Genomic DNA, 14,785 nt, shown 5'->3' with positions numbered 1-14,785 from the left:
GATGCAATGCTATCTTTCTAGCTCTCCCTTTTTACTTCCTTTTGGATAAACAGACATATTAGGCAAGCATTTTGGAGCTTTCACCTAAATAACTACAGGTGGTGAGATAAGCTGCACAATATAATTGACCTTTCAGTATATTGTTGCACACACACCATCTATTTAGCAAATGCCCTTGTTATCAACAGCAGCCTTTTAAACTCACCTGAGCTAACAGGTATGTGCGCTGGTTACTCTGCTGCGCTTAAAATTTCTTTTTTGGTTTGCTACAATGCCTTTTCTGAAACGTTGTCTCCTTCTGCTGGAACACTGACTTCTTTCATTTAATGCCTGCAGACTATAAAAGAGAACCCAACCCAAAAAGTTTGGTTGATTAGTCTGTGGCATTCTGTTAAACTGTTGCTTATGGCGGTCTCTGTGAGCTTCTCAGCGACATTCAGCCAGCCAGGTATCCTGCCTGCAGTAGATGGAATGTGGCAATGGAACGCTGGCTGCGCGTGTCATAATAGGCTCTGAGCCTTTATATACCTGTGCACAGCAGCAGCCACCTTCAGTCTGCTGCTGGACAGCCAGCAGCAGCAGCAGCAGGAGAGGTATGTAATCAGGAGCCCTCCTGCTAAGGGTAGACAGCTGCTCGTTCCACCCCACCCCCCGCCTTAATTGGTTCTCCTCCCTTCCAACGGTGTTGAGGCGGGTGGGAACAGCAGGGGGTGAAGGTGCTGTGTTTAAAGAGGTGGAGTTATGCAGATCTAAAACGCGTGGATTGCAGCAGCAGCAAGCCGAAAAGTGCAGGCATGTAAGGGATCTAGAGGTTGACAACATGTCTTCTTAACGGGAGTCCAGGAGCTCATCTCCACAAATGGACTTTTCAGGATCCTTGGGTGGCTCCGTAGTTTGAAACCAATTCTGGTTATCGCTTCTCGGCCTTTTGGCTAAGATCAAGTGTAGTATCTGTTCTTATCAGTTTAATATCTGATACGTCCCCTATCTGGGGACCATATATTAAATGGATTTTTAGAACAGGGAGATGGAAAAAGAGCTTGCTCTGTCCACTCCACGCATTGACCTGGTATTGCAGTATCTCCAGGACCGGTGCACCCCTTCTTTAATGCAGTTTCTAAAATCAGAAAGAATTGAATTCAATGTTTTTTGTTCATTTTGCTTGTTTGTCGGATTTTGGGATGGACTCTTTGGCTTTGCTTTTCTTCTCCTCATTGGATTTTTCATGTTCAAAGTTGCAGAAGCCAGATTACAAGCTCATTTTGGTTCAACTTCAGCAACTGTGCATTGCATTGCCATGTAATGTGATGCAATGCTATCTTTCTAGCTCTCCCTTTTTACTTCCTTTTGGATAAACAGACATATTAGGCAAGCATTTTGGAGCTTTCACCTAAATAACTACAGGTGGTGAGATAAGCTGCACAATATAATTGACCTTTCAGTATATTGTTGCACACACACCATCTATTTAGCAAATGCCCTTGTTATCAACAGCAGCCTTTTAAACTCACCTGAGCTAACAGGTATGTGCGCTGGTTACTCTGCTGCGCTTAAAATTTCTTTTTTGGTTTGCTTTTTTTTCAATGCCTTTTCTGAAACGTTGTCTCCTTCTGCTGGAACACTGACTTCTTTAATTTAATGCCTGCAGACTATAAAAGAGAACCCAACCCAAAAAGTTTGGTTGATTAGTCTGTGGCATTCTGTTAAACTGTTGCTTATGGCGGTCTCTGTGAGCTTCTCAGCGACATTCAGCCAGCCAGGTATCCTGCCTGCAGTAGATGGAATGTGGCAATGGAACGCTGGCTGCGCGTGTCATAATAGGCTCTGAGCCTTTATATACCTGTGCACAGCAGCAGCCACCTTCAGTCTGCTGCTGGACAGCCAGCAGCAGCAGCAGCAGGAGAGGTATGTAATCAGGAGCCCTCCTGCTAAGGGTAGACAGCTGCTCGTTCCACCCCACCCCCCGCCTTAATTGGTTCTCCTCCCTTCCAACGGTGTTGAGGCGGGTGGGAACAGCAGGGGGTGAAGGTGCTGTGTTTAAAGAGGTGGAGTTATGCAGATCTAAAACGCGTGGATTGCAGCAGCAGCAAGCCGAAAAGTGCAGGCATGTAAGGGATCTAGAGGTTGACAACATGTCTTCTTAACGGGAGTCCAGGAGCTCATCTCCACAAATGGACTTTTCAGGATCCTTGGGTGGCTCCGTAGTTTGAAACCAATTCTGGTTATCGCTTCTCGGCCTTTTGGCTAAGATCAAGTGTAGTATCTGTTCTTATCAGTTTAATATCTGATACGTCCCCTATCTGGGGACCATATATTAAATGGATTTTTAGAACAGGGAGATGGAAAAAGAGCTTGCTCTGTCCACTCCACGCATTGACCTGGTATTGCAGTATCTCCAGGACCGGTGCACCCCTTCTTTAATGCAGTTTCTAAAATCAGAAAGAATTGAATTCAATGTTTTTTGTTCATTTTGCTTGTTTGTCGGATTTTGGGATGGACTCTTTGGCATTGCTTTTCTTCTCCTCAATGGATTTTTCATGTTCAAAGTTGCAGAAGCCAGATTACAAGCTCATTTTGGTTCAACTTCAGCAACTGTGCATTGCATTGCCATGTAATGTGATGCAATGCTATCTTTCTAGCTCTCCCTTTTTACTTCCTTTTGGATAAACAGACATATTAGGCAAGCATTTTGGAGCTTTCACCTAAATAACTACAGGTGGTGAGATAAGCTGCACAATATAATTGACCTTTCAGTATATTGTTGCACACACACCATCTATTTAGCAAATGCCCTTGTTATCAACAGCAGCCTTTTAAACTCACCTGAGCTAACAGGTATGTGCGCTGGTTACTCTGCTGCGCTTAAAATTTCTTTTTTGGTTTGCTACAATGCCTTTTCTGAAACGTTGTCTCCTTCTGCTGGAACACTGACTTCTTTCATTTAATGCCTGCAGACTATAAAAGAGAACCCAACCCAAAAAGTTTGGTTGATTAGTCTGTGGCATTCTGTTAAACTGTTGCTTATGGCGGTCTCTGTGAGCTTCTCAGCGACATTCAGCCAGCCAGGTATCCTGCCTGCAGTAGATGGAATGTGGCAATGGAACGCTGGCTGCGCGTGTCATAATAGGCTCTGAGCCTTTATATACCTGTGCACAGCAGCAGCCACCTTCAGTCTGCTGCTGGACAGCCAGCAGCAGCAGCAGCAGGAGAGGTATGTAATCAGGAGCCCTCCTGCTAAGGGTAGACAGCTGCTCGTTCCACCCCACCCCCCGCCTTAATTGGTTCTCCTCCCTTCCAACGGTGTTGAGGCGGGTGGGAACAGCAGGGGGTGAAGGTGCTGTGTTTAAAGAGGTGGAGTTATGCAGATCTAAAACGCGTGGATTGCAGCAGCAGCAAGCCGAAAAGTGCAGGCATGTAAGGGATCTAGAGGTTGACAACATGTCTTCTTAACGGGAGTCCAGGAGCTCATCTCCACAAATGGACTTTTCAGGATCCTTGGGTGGCTCCGTAGTTTGAAACCAATTCTGGTTATCGCTTCTCGGCCTTTTGGCTAAGATCAAGTGTAGTATCTGTTCTTATCAGTTTAATATCTGATACGTCCCCTATCTGGGGACCATATATTAAATGGATTTTTAGAACAGGGAGATGGAAAAAGAGCTTGCTCTGTCCACTCCACGCATTGACCTGGTATTGCAGTATCTCCAGGACCGGTGCACCCCTTCTTTAATGCAGTTTCTAAAATCAGAAAGAATTGAATTCAATGTTTTTTGTTCATTTTGCTTGTTTGTCGGATTTTGGGATGGACTCTTTGGCTTTGCTTTTCTTCTCCTCATTGGATTTTTCATGTTCAAAGTTGCAGAAGCCAGATTACAAGCTCATTTTGGTTCAACTTCAGCAACTGTGCATTGCATTGCCATGTAATGTGATGCAATGCTATCTTTCTAGCTCTCCCTTTTTACTTCCTTTTGGATAAACAGACATATTAGGCAAGCATTTTGGAGCTTTCACCTAAATAACTACAGGTGGTGAGATAAGCTGCACAATATAATTGACCTTTCAGTATATTGTTGCACACACACCATCTATTTAGCAAATGCCCTTGTTATCAACAGCAGCCTTTTAAACTCACCTGAGCTAACAGGTATGTGCGCTGGTTACTCTGCTGCGCTTAAAATTTCTTTTTTGGTTTGCTACAATGCCTTTTCTGAAACGTTGTCTCCTTCTGCTGGAACACTGACTTCTTTCATTTAATGCCTGCAGACTATAAAAGAGAACCCAACCCAAAAAGTTTGGTTGATTAGTCTGTGGCATTCTGTTAAACTGTTGCTTATGGCGGTCTCTGTGAGCTTCTCAGCGACATTCAGCCAGCCAGGTATCCTGCCTGCAGTAGATGGAATGTGGCAATGGAACGCTGGCTGCGCGTGTCATAATAGGCTCTGAGCCTTTATATACCTGTGCACAGCAGCAGCCACCTTCAGTCTGCTGCTGGACAGCCAGCAGCAGCAGCAGCAGGAGAGGTATGTAATCAGGAGCCCTCCTGCTAAGGGTAGACAGCTGCTCGTTCCACCCCACCCCCCGCCTTAATTGGTTCTCCTCCCTTCCAACGGTGTTGAGGCGGGTGGGAACAGCAGGGGGTGAAGGTGCTGTGTTTAAAGAGGTGGAGTTATGCAGATCTAAAACGCGTGGATTGCAGCAGCAGCAAGCCGAAAAGTGCAGGCATGTAAGGGATCTAGAGGTTGACAACATGTCTTCTTAACGGGAGTCCAGGAGCTCATCTCCACAAATGGACTTTTCAGGATCCTTGGGTGGCTCCGTAGTTTGAAACCAATTCTGGTTATCGCTTCTCGGCCTTTTGGCTAAGATCAAGTGTAGTATCTGTTCTTATCAGTTTAATATCTGATACGTCCCCTATCTGGGGACGATATATTAAATGGATTTTTAGAACAGGGAGATGGAAAAAGAGCTTGCTCTGTCCACTCCACGCATTGACCTGGTATTGCAGTATCTCCAGGACCGGTGCACCCCTTCTTTAATGCAGTTTCTAAAATCAGAAAGAATTGAATTCAATGTTTTTTGTTCATTTTGCTTGTTTGTCGGATTTTGGGATGGACTCTTTGGCTTTGCTTTTCTTCTCCTCATTGGATTTTTCATGTTCAAAGTTGCAGAAGCCAGATTACAAGCTCATTTTGGTTCAACTTCAGCAACTGTGCATTGCATTGCCATGTAATGTGATGCAATGCTATCTTTCTAGCTCTCCCTTTTTACTTCCTTTTAGATAAACAGACATATTAGGCAAGCATTTTGGAGCTTTCACCTAAATAACTACAGGTGGTGAGATAAGCTGCACAATATAATTGACCTTTCAGTATATTGTTGCACACACACCATCTATTTAGCAAATGCCCTTGTTATCAACAGCAGCCTTTTAAACTCACCTGAGCTAACAGGTATGTGCGCTGGTTACTCTGCTGCGCTTAAAATTTCTTTTTTGGTTTGCTACAATGCCTTTTCTGAAACGTTGTCTCCTTCTGCTGGAACACTGACTTCTTTCATTTAATGCCTGCAGACTATAAAAGAGAACCCAACCCAAAAAGTTTGGTTGATTAGTCTGTGGCATTCTGTTAAACTGTTGCTTATGGCGGTCTCTGTGAGCTTCTCAGCGACATTCAGCCAGCCAGGTATCCTGCCTGCAGTAGATGGAATGTGGCAATGGAACGCTGGCTGCGCGTGTCATAATAGGCTCTGAGCCTTTATTTACCTGTGCACAGCAGCAGCCACCTTCAGTCTGCTGCTGGACAGCCAGCAGCAGCAGCAGCAGGAGAGGTATGTAATCAGGAGCCCTCCTGCTAAGGGTAGACAGCTGCTCGTTCCACCCCACCCCCCGCCTTAATTGGTTCTCCTCCCTTCCAACGGTGTTGAGGCGGGTGGGAACAGCAGGGGGTGAAGGTGCTGTGTTTAAAGAGGTGAAGTTATGCAGATCTAAAACGCGTGGATTGCAGCAGCAGCAAGCCGAAAAGTGCAGGCATGTAAGGGATCTAGAGGTTGACAACATGTCTTCTTAACGGGAGTCCAGGAGCTCATCTCCACAAATGGACTTTTCAGGATCCTTGGGTGGCTCCGTAGTTTGAAACCAATTCTGGTTATCGCTTCTCGGCCTTTTGGCTAAGATCAAGTGTAGTATCTGTTCTTATCAGTTTAATATCTGATACGTCCCCTATCTGGGGACCATATATTAAATGGATTTTTAGAACAGGGAGATGGAAAAAGAGCTTGCTCTGTCCACTCCACGCATTGACCTGGTATTGCAGTATCTCCAGGACCGGTGCACCCCTTCTTTAATGCAGTTTCTAAAATCAGAAAGAATTGAATTCAATGTTTTTTGTTCATTTTGCTTGTTTGTCGGATTTTGGGATGGACTCTTTGGCTTTGCTTTTCTTCTCCTCATTGGATTTTTCATGTTCAAAGTTGCAGAAGCCAGATTACAAGCTCATTTTGGTTCAACTTCAGCAACTGTGCATTGCATTGCCATGTAATGTGATGCAATGCTATCTTTCTAGCTCTCCCTTTTTACTTCCTTTTGGATAAACAGACATATTAGGCAAGCATTTTGGAGCTTTCACCTAAATAACTACAGGTGGTGAGATAAGCTGCACAATATAATTGACCTTTCAGTATATTGTTGCACACACACCATCTATTTAGCAAATGCCCTTGTTATCAACAGCAGCCTTTTAAACTCACCTGAGCTAACAGGTATGTGCGCTGGTTACTCTGCTGCGCTTAAAATTTCTTTTTTGGTTTGCTACAATGCCTTTTCTGAAACGTTGTCTCCTTCTGCTGGAACACTGACTTCTTTCATTTAATGCCTGCAGACTATAAAAGAGAACCCAACCCAAAAAGTTTGGTTGATTAGTCTGTGGCATTCTGTTAAACTGTTGCTTATGGCGGTCTCTGTGAGCTTCTCAGCGACATTCAGCCAGCCAGGTATCCTGCCTGCAGTAGATGGAATGTGGCAATGGAACGCTGGCTGCGCGTGTCATAATAGGCTCTGAGCCTTTATATACCTGTGCACAGCAGCAGCCACCTTCAGTCTGCTGCTGGACAGCCAGCAGCAGCAGCAGCAGGAGAGGTATGTAATTGACGCGCCCCTGGGCCTGTGTCGCGCTGCGGTGCGCACGCGGGAGCTTACCCGGAGCCGGATCCGTGGAGGGTTGTAGTCTCGTGGCGGTGACCCGGTCCGTGCCCAGGGAGTCAAACTGGACGGCAGTCTACTAGTAGTAAATAGTTGATGACTACGCCACCCGTTGAGTGCAGCCAGGGAGCTGCTGCTGCGGGGCAGACCGCTGAGGCCGATGGTAGGATTATGCAGCGTGATAGTATAACCCCCAACGGGAGGGGTATGGTCTCAGGGCAGCCGACGTGGATGATGGGGGTAGCAGGAACCACTCAGAGACGGTACGGTGTAGTTCAGGGTCTTTACTGGTAACAACGATAGACCCTCCCGGAGTACTTGCTAGCGAACGGGGCCTGGTCAGTCCTTGAGCAGATGGGATCTCCCCTGGCCAGGCGTAGTTGTAGGCCTCCCAAACTGACTGTACTCTTCTGGCTACCTTGCTAGAAGCTGATGTAAGTAGCCCACGTCCCTGAGTGTACCGTGTGGTGCTCACCCGTATGGCCGGTGACTCGGGGCCTTCTAATGGCTTCCGCTCCACGATGGCGGTGCTGGTCCCACGCGTGTGACCGTGCCTTCGGGCTTCTGGGCCAGAGGACCTGAAATCCCCTGCCTGACGGATTCTGCTGCTGGGTAAGAGTTAGCCCCCACAGCCTCGGACTCCGGGTCCGGAAAGAAGTCTTCTTAGTCAGGGCGAGCTCTGCAGCTGCCAGCCCCTGACTCCTTGTAACTCTGCTGTTTCCTATGCTGCTTCTTGTCTCTACTCCACTTGTCTCCAGGCTCAGGCCCCTGGACAGGGCCTGCCTGTGGAGCAGAGCCCATAGAGCAGCTCTGCTCCCTGTCTTCTCCTCTCAGAACTCCCTACTCTGCCTCAGCCCCAGGTTTATATAGGGGAAGTCCTTCCCCTCCCAAGACTGGGCAGGAGGTGTGGCATGCACAGGATCCCTGACCAAAGGACCTCCCACCTGCTCTCAGACGTAATATCTCTATCACTGTGGCAACCAGACCCCTGGGGTGTCACATTCCCCCCTAGTGAAATTTAGTAGTCCGGGACTAAACATATTTTTGTAACATAAAAAAGTATAAACAATAACATTACAATAAGGAAACGCATAAAGCTGGTCACGGCGTGTCCGTAACCGGGTGCAGTCTTTGAAGAAAGCAAGGTGTCCATTTCACCAAAACAGGGAGACGTAACCAGGTAGGGGTCTGTCCTACCCCGAGTCCTTAACAGTCTTTTAGTCCATCCTGGGTTACGCTCCACTAACTGTACAAAGGATTCCCGGTAAATCCACCAAGGACTCCTATAAATAACTGGAAACACATAATATTTACAAGATATGGCCGCTCTCAGTCCTCGGCCAGTGGGGATAAGGATTGGCTGCTCACAGTCCTCAGCCTGTGGGGAGATGGGATGGCTGCTCACAGTCCTCAGCCTGGTTAAGGATAGGGGACACACGGGAACAGTTCACACTTGTCCCAACGGGGACCATATTTTAATTAGCAACACAAGTACCCCTACGGGTAACTATGTACAGTTCCACTTTACCGTACTTCAGTAACGGCATCCTCCTGCTCCTTCTTGTGTGTAGGCTTCAGACCCGTCCGGGTCCTCTTGGCTTTCCTCGTATTGGTAGTACTGCAGCTCCTCCTTGGTTAACGTGGAGGGCGTACAGTCCTTTTGCACCTGGGGAGTTCAGGCCTTGCGACCAGGCGTGGAGAGGGTCGCCGTTGATGACGCCCGGGGTCAGAGGGTGCAACTTTGGGCCTGGGCGCGGGCTGGTGGTGGTAGTGCCCAGGGCTGGAGGGCTTGGCCGCAGGGCTTGTTGCGGGGGCTGGAGCAGGTCGGTGTCTGCAGCGCCCGAAATCGGCGGCTCCACCAGGGGGCCCGGGAGCAGGCTGACGCTGGCAGCGTCCGGGACAGGGAGACTCCTCTTACCTGCTCCCGCGACCGCTCCTGCGTCACGCGTCTTCTCCCGGTGCTGGTCGGGGCCGGCGACGACTGGGGCACTGCCGATGCTGGGCAGCTTAGTCTGCTGCCGGTCCGCCATCTTGCTGTCCGTTCCTGGTGTCCTCCTCCCCCCTAGTGGACCGTGGCCTACCTTCCGGAGATCCTCTTCCGTAGGCCGCGGCTCCGCAGTCAATCGTCGGGGTAGAGGACCTGGCGTCGCGCTCCTGTGACGTCGGCGTCTGCTGGGCTCCTTCCAGGACCTTACGCAACGTCCGGACGTGAGGCGGGGCTTCAGTTCTCGCGCGCTTTCGGAGTCCACGCCCCTCTTCTTCCCGCGCGGCGTCCTCAAGATGGCGTCCAATGGCGGGAAAACTCCACGGATGGCGGGAAGAAGGTCGAAGATGGCGCCGGATGGCGGGAAAACTTCGCGGATGGCGGGAAGAAGGTAGAAGATGGCGCCGGATGGCGGGAAACCTCCACGGATAGCGGGAATCTTCACCACTGGTAAGTTTGAACAGTCTTTGCTTTTCAGGCACGCAGTACCCGGTGGTTGCGGGCACGAGATCCTGCCGACTACGCCAAAGTTGACGCGCCCCTGGGCCTGTGTCGCGCTGCGGTGCGCACGCGGGAGCTTACCCGGAGCCGGATCCGTGGAGGGTTGTAGTCTCGTGGCGGTGACCCGGTCCGTGCCCAGGGAGTCAAACTGGACGGCAGTCTACTAGTAGTAAATAGTTGATGACTACGCCACCCGTTGAGTGCAGCCAGGGAGCTGCTGCTGCGGGGCAGACCGCTGAGGCCGATGGTAGGATTATGCAGCGTGATAGTATAACCCCCAACGGGAGGGGTATGGTCTCAGGGCAGCCGACGTGGATGATGGGGGTAGCAGGAACCACTCAGAGACGGTACGGTGTAGTTCAGGGTCTTTACTGGTAACAACGATAGACCCTCCCGGAGTACTTGCTAGAGAACGGGGCCTGGTCAGTCCTTGAGCAGATGGGATCTCCCCTGGCCAGGCGTAGTTGTAGGCCTCCCAAACTGACTGTACTCTTCTGGCTACCTTGCTAGAAGCTGATGTAAGTAGCCCACGTCCCTGAGTGTACCGTGTGGTGCTCACCCGTATGGCCGGTGACTCGGGGCCTTCTAATGGCTTCCGCTCCACGATGGCGGTGCTGGTCCCACGCGTGTGACCGTGCCTTCGGGCTTCTGGGCCAGAGGACCTGAAATCCCCTGCCTGACGGATTCTGCTGCTGGGTAAGAGTTAGCCCCCACAGCCTCGGACTCCGGGTCCGGAAAGAAGTCTTCTTAGTCAGGGCGAGCTCTGCAGCTGCCAGCCCCTGACTCCTTGTAACTCTGCTGTTTCCTATGCTGCTTCTTGTCTCTACTCCACTTGTCTCCAGGCTCAGGCCCCTGGACAGGGCCTGCCTGTGGAGCAGAGCCCATAGAGCAGCTCTGCTCCCTGTCTTCTCCTCTCAGAACTCCCTACTCTGCCTCAGCCCCAGGTTTATATAGGGGAAGTCCTTCCCCTCTCAAGACTGGGCAGGAGGTGTGGCATGCACAGGATCCCTGACCAAAGGACCTCCCACCTGCTCTCAGACGTAATATCTCTATCACTGTGGCAACCAGACCCCTGGGGTGTCACATAATCAGGAGCCCTCCTGCTAAGGGTAGACAGCTGCTCGTTCCACCCCACCCCCCGCCTTAATTGGTTCTCCTCCCTTCCAACGGTGTTGAGGCGGGTGGGAACAGCAGGGGGTGAAGGTGCTGTGTTTAAAGAGGTGGAGTTATGCAGATCTAAAACGCGTGGATTGCAGCAGCAGCAAGCCGAAAAGTGCAGGCATGTAAGGGATCTAGAGGTTGACAACATGTCTTCTTAACGGGAGTCCAGGAGCTCATCTCCACAAATGGACTTTTCAGGATCCTTGGGTGGCTCCGTAGTTTGAAACCAATTCTGGTTATCGCTTCTCGGCCTTTTGGCTAAGATCAAGTGTAGTATCTGTTCTTATCAGTTTAATATCTGATACGTCCCCTATCTGGGGACCATATATTAAATGGATTTTTAGAACAGGGAGATGGAAAAAGAGCTTGCTCTGTCCACTCCACGCATTGACCTGGTATTGCAGTATCTCCAGGACCGGTGCACCCCTTCTTTAATGCAGTTTCTAAAATCAGAAAGAATTGAATTCAATGTTTTTTGTTCATTTTGCTTGTTTGTCGGATTTTGGGATGGACTCTTTGGCTTTGCTTTTCTTCTCCTCATTGGATTTTTCATGTTCAAAGTTGCAGAAGCCAGATTACAAGCTCATTTTGGTTCAACTTCAGCAACTGTGCATTGCATTGCCATGTAATGTGATGCAATGCTATCTTTCTAGCTCTCCCTTTTTACTTCCTTTTGGATAAACAGACATATTAGGCAAGCATTTTGGAGCTTTCACCTAAATAACTACAGGTGGTGAGATAAGCTGCACAATATAATTGACCTTTCAGTATATTGTTGCACACACACCATCTATTTAGCAAATGCCCTTGTTATCAACAGCAGCCTTTTAAACTCACCTGAGCTAACAGGTATGTGCGCTGGTTACTCTGCTGCGCTTAAAATTTCTTTTTTGGTTTGCTACAATGCCTTTTCTGAAACGTTGTCTCCTTCTGCTGGAACACTGACTTCTTTCATTTAATGCCTGCAGACTATAAAAGAGAACCCAACCCAAAAAGTTTGGTTGATTAGTCTGTGGCATTCTGTTAAACTGTTGCTTATGGCGGTCTCTGTGAGCTTCTCAGCGACATTCAGCCAGCCAGGTATCCTGCCTGCAGTAGATGGAATGTGGCAATGGAACGCTGGCTGCGCGTGTCATAATAGGCTCTGAGCCTTTATATACCTGTGCACAGCAGCAGCCACCTTCAGTCTGCTGCTGGACAGCCAGCAGCAGCAGCAGCAGGAGAGGTATGTAATCAGGAGCCCTCCTGCTAAGGGTAGACAGCTGCTCGTTCCACCCCACCCCCCGCCTTAATTGGTTCTCCTCCCTTCCAACGGTGTTGAGGCGGGTGGGAACAGCAGGGGGTGAAGGTGCTGTGTTTAAAGAGGTGGAGTTATGCAGATCTAAAACGCGTGGATTGCAGCAGCAGCAAGCCGAAAAGTGCAGGCATGTAAGGGATCTAGAGGTTGACAACATGTCTTCTTAACGGGAGTCCAGGAGCTCATCTCCACAAATGGACTTTTCAGGATCCTTGGGTGGCTCCGTAGTTTGAAACCAATTCTGGTTATCGCTTCTCGGCCTTTTGGCTAAGACCAAGTGTCTTGTCTGGGGTCCTTGAGTGTTTTCCCTTGGCCTTCCGGCATCGCCATCTTGATGGCTTAAGCCGGTTGCTGCTTTAGGGGGAGAACGAGGAGGAACGAGAGAGTGATCATAATGGGCGTGAAGATACGCTATGCTGGGACCGATGACAATCGGGTTCGCAATGCATTCCGCATTGAAGTTGATGCTGCTGTCAGAGAGCGTTTCAATCTGTCGTATATGGTGCACGAGGTGATCTTCAAAATCCTGGAAGTGACAAGAGAAAACATCGTCTGCCTGCAGGAATCCCGGAAAGAAGGACGGTATGTCTTGGTGCTGCAATCTATGGCGGCTTGCCGGAACCTGTATAAGAAGTTGAGGGAGCAGGAGAAGAATCCAACCTTGCATGGTTTGACTTTTACAGTCTTGTACTCCAAAGGTGATGTTCCCCTAGTCATATTTATGTATAATCCCTTTGTGCACGAACATGACATTGCGACTTTTCTTAAGAGGCATTGTGACTTTGTGAGCAACAGTCACAAAATCATGAACGAGGAGAACTTATGGACTGGCAAATACAGATATTTTGTCAGATTTGGGGAAAGTTCTTCGGAGCCTGGAGGTGTTCATTACCCTCCCCAAAGTTTCTCTATAGGGAGAGATAGGGGTATTCTCTTCTTTCCTGAGGCCCCAGTTTTTTGCAGGAAATGTAAGAAGTACGGACACTTACAAGAGGTTTGTACTGCTGTGCCTGTTTGCTCCAAGTGCAACCAAAGTGGGCATGTTGCTAAGGACTGTACCAATCCAATTGTTTGCAATGCTTGTGGTATGGAGGGGCATGCCTTTAAGGATTGTACTCGTCGTGCGAACGAGGGCAAGGCAAGGGCATACTCTGAGGTGGTCTCGAACTCTCCGAGGCCTAAGAGTGTGGCACCTGAGGCCGCAGTTTCTTCCAGGGTGAAGGTAGTGGAACAGCGTGTGGAGACTGCTCCAGTGAGGGCGTCTGCTGACCTACTGGTGGAGCCCGGGAGAGTGGAAGAGGTTCTGGCAGCTGAGATGGACATTTCTTCCTATCAAGGGGGTTTCATTGACTCCTTTTGTGAAGAACGTGAGGGAGCCTTGGAAATCCCAGGGGACCCGGCTCTCAGTTGGAGCAGTGAAAGTATGGATGAAGAGGGAGCTGGAGGTCAAGGAGACTTCACTGAGACTGGGGTGAGGTCTTCTGAGGAACCGGACCGCGCTAAGAATAAAAGGGCCCGGTTGTCTGAACCATCAAGTAGCCAATGCGTGGCAAGTCCGGTGAGTGAGCGGGATTACCCAGTGGTTTCTCTTTCTCCTGCATCAACGGCTTACCTGGAGGAGAATTTGGAGTCCACTATCTTTCAGCTAAGTGGGAGTTCGCCGGATGACAAAGGATAAGGAAGGCATGTTTTTTTGCTGAGACTGGTGTTTCTGGTTTTTGAGCCAAAGAATGGTCTCTAAACCAAATTGGGACATTGCGTCCCTTAATGTAAGACTTTTAAAGTCTAGAGTTAGAAGATCTGTGATTCTGGACTTCTTACATAACCATTCTTTTGATATTATGTGTCTACAGGAGTGTGGTATAGAAGAACCCCTGGAAGACGCTGATTGGCCATATGGCCAGCATATCTGGTCTGGCTCTAGTGGGAATAAAAATGATGGAGTTGGGATAGTATTAAATAATAGAAATTTTGTTTTTGAATATTATAAGGTAATAGAGGTGGGTCGTTGCATCTCTGCAGTTGTGTGTGGGAGGGGGTGGAAAGTTAAAATTATAAATATTTATGGTCCTACAAAAAAAGAAGACAGGTTAAGTTTATTAGATAAATTATGTTTAGAATTACCTGGTAGGATCCCTGTGATAGTAACAGGTGATTTTAACTGTGTAACTGAGGGGAAAGTTGATGCCTCAGGAAAAAAATTGGCAAACATTATTTCTGATTTTTTCTTTTTTGATGCTGCTGAGGTTTATTTGGGGAAGCCACCACCACCAACCTATAAAGCTGACAGGGGTGGGATAACATCTAGGATTGATAGGATGTTTTTTTCTAAAAATATAATATGTGATGGTTTTTCTCAATTTTCAGTTCCTTTTTCGGACCATGTGTGCCTGAAAGGTGAGTTTAGAGGGGATTTAAGGCGGGTGCATGGGAGAGGTGTGTGGAAATTGAATGTGAGTTTGCTTAAGGATGAGAGAATTGTGAATGATTTTAAGAAAAAATATAGTTGGTGTAAATCTCAAAAGAGTAAGTTTGAAAGTGTGTTGGTGTGGTGGGATTGGATGAAGTATGAAGTGCAAAAGTTTTTTCGTCGATGGGGCTATAAAAAGGCTGCCATGGTTAGGAGTCAATATAAAGATTTAATGATGAG

General features: G+C 48.4%; 6 non-coding genes across 6 annotated transcripts; all 6 read left to right on the top strand.

Annotated features, from left to right (window-relative positions):
- Positions 1-912: 912 nt before the first annotated feature.
- LOC141193937 (U2 spliceosomal RNA) lies at positions 913-1,103 on the top strand. Its single transcript, XR_012266739.1, has one exon. It is a non-coding gene; the product is annotated as a U2 spliceosomal RNA (small nuclear RNA).
- Positions 1,104-2,224: 1,121 nt separating this feature from the next.
- On the top strand, positions 2,225-2,415 carry LOC141193936 (U2 spliceosomal RNA). Its single transcript, XR_012266738.1, has one exon. It is a non-coding gene; the product is annotated as a U2 spliceosomal RNA (small nuclear RNA).
- Positions 2,416-3,530: 1,115 nt separating this feature from the next.
- On the top strand, positions 3,531-3,721 carry LOC141193935 (U2 spliceosomal RNA). The gene has a single exon (XR_012266737.1). It is a non-coding gene; the product is annotated as a U2 spliceosomal RNA (small nuclear RNA).
- Positions 3,722-4,836: 1,115 nt separating this feature from the next.
- Positions 4,837-5,027, top strand: LOC141194230 (U2 spliceosomal RNA). The gene has a single exon (XR_012267018.1). It is a non-coding gene; the product is annotated as a U2 spliceosomal RNA (small nuclear RNA).
- Positions 5,028-6,142: 1,115 nt separating this feature from the next.
- Positions 6,143-6,333, top strand: LOC141193934 (U2 spliceosomal RNA). Its single transcript, XR_012266736.1, has one exon. It is a non-coding gene; the product is annotated as a U2 spliceosomal RNA (small nuclear RNA).
- Positions 6,334-11,076: 4,743 nt separating this feature from the next.
- Positions 11,077-11,267, top strand: LOC141193931 (U2 spliceosomal RNA). The gene has a single exon (XR_012266734.1). It is a non-coding gene; the product is annotated as a U2 spliceosomal RNA (small nuclear RNA).
- The last annotated feature ends 3,518 nt before the right edge of the window (positions 11,268-14,785 follow it).

The sequence above is a fragment of the Phyllobates terribilis genome, unplaced genomic scaffold, assembly GCF_046119375.1.
Source record: "Phyllobates terribilis strain yellow unplaced genomic scaffold, ASM4611937v1 Scaffold_66__1_contigs__length_7565176, whole genome shotgun sequence".
In the NCBI taxonomy this organism is placed as follows: Eukaryota; Metazoa; Chordata; class Amphibia; order Anura; family Dendrobatidae; genus Phyllobates; species Phyllobates terribilis.
The sequence above is the reverse complement of the archived record's forward strand: the minus strand, read 5'-3'. Positions and strand labels throughout refer to the sequence as shown.